This window comes from Orycteropus afer, unplaced genomic scaffold (genome assembly GCF_000298275.1).
Source record: "Orycteropus afer afer isolate SDZICR_OR568_19922 unplaced genomic scaffold, OryAfe1.0 scaffold00149, whole genome shotgun sequence".
NCBI classification, from domain to species: Eukaryota; Metazoa; Chordata; class Mammalia; order Tubulidentata; family Orycteropodidae; genus Orycteropus; species Orycteropus afer.
In genome coordinates this window covers 1,995,209-1,996,770 of record NW_006921736.1, presented here as the reverse complement: position 1 = coordinate 1,996,770, position 1,562 = coordinate 1,995,209, and positions in this window count along the sequence as shown.

Below are 1,562 nucleotides of genomic sequence, written 5' to 3'. Positions count from 1 at the left end.
AAGGAAGGTTGGGCAATCTACTTCCGTAGTGATACTGCCTCGGAAACCCAAGGAGGGGTCACTATGAGTCGGGTCCGACTGGAAAGCAGTCGGTTTTCTTTTTTTAATGAAAAGATTTATTTATGCTTTCCTTTCATAGATAATAATATATATATTTTTAATTTGTATTGTGATTTGGGTAAATTTTAGAAGGAAGATGCATTTTGCATTCAACAATTCATAAACATTTTGTTTTGTGACACTGATTACAATCCCCACAATGTAACAGCTCTCTTCCCACTTCCTCCCTGTGGTCACCCTTTCCCTATGTCCTTTTTGCCTATGCATCCCTGCCTCCTTAGCTTGCTCCTTGCACAAATGCTGTCCTTCTACTCTCCCATGGTTGACCCTTCTAAGGAGTGAATCTCCCTGGTGCAGGTGTTCAGCTAACAGTCCTGTCCATTGTTTTGCTAAGAGTTGGGCCATGGGAGTGAGTTCAATTCGAGGCCCAGTGGTAACTCGGGGCCATAGTTTCATGGGTTTCACTTGTCTCTTTCTAATCAGTAATCATGGTCTTTTGTATATTTTTAAATTTTGTTCTACATTTTTTCTCCCACTCTATCCAGGATCTCCTATTTTGATCTCTTTCTGAATGGTTGGCAGTAGAAGCGAGCTACCACTTAGTTCTTCTGGTCTCAGGTTTGTACAGGCTGAGGATCTCATGGTCCATTAGTCTGCTGGACTAATTAGTTCCATGTGCCTTTGATTTTCTTCACTCTTCTTTGTTCTGGACAATGAGAGACCCACAGTTGCATCTTAGATGCACATGTCAACACATGTTTCTTAACTAGCCAGCAACTTTCCTTGCACTCCCCTCCAAACCCTGGTAACCAACAGAAATACTTTCCTTTCCTATGTAAACCTTTCCTTGACTATTTATAACAACAGACTCAGGCAGTATTTGTTCTTGTGTGATTCACTTATTTCACTCAGCATGCTGTCTTCCAAGTTCATCCACATTATGAGGTGATTTGCTGATTCTTCATTATTCTTTAATGTTGCATAGTACTCCATTGTGTATATAGACCATAGTTTGTTTATTCAGTCATCTGTAGATGGGCACTTAAGTTGCTTCCATCTCTTTGCTATTGTAAATAGTGCTGCAATAGACATAGGTGTGCATAAATCTCTTAGTGTCCCATATCTCATCTCTTCAGTATGCATTCCTATTGGAATTACTGAATCAAATGGTATTTATATTGTCAACCTTTTTTTTTAACAAATATTAAAAACAATATAACAAAATATTTTTTAAATGATGCATAAGAAAGAAAAGAAATATAACCAAACAATAACAGTGGTTGTTTTGAGGTGAATATTAGATGTGAGTATTTTTCTTTCTATCTGCCTCTATTTTTCAGACTTTAGACAATATTTGTTTTATTTGTAATATGCGATGACCTTTTTCTTTTTCTTTAATTTTTTTTTGTGATTTGGGTGAAAATTTACAGAGCAAATTCACTTTCCATACAGCAGTTCACATACACTTTGTCTCATGGCATTGACCACAATTTACCACAATG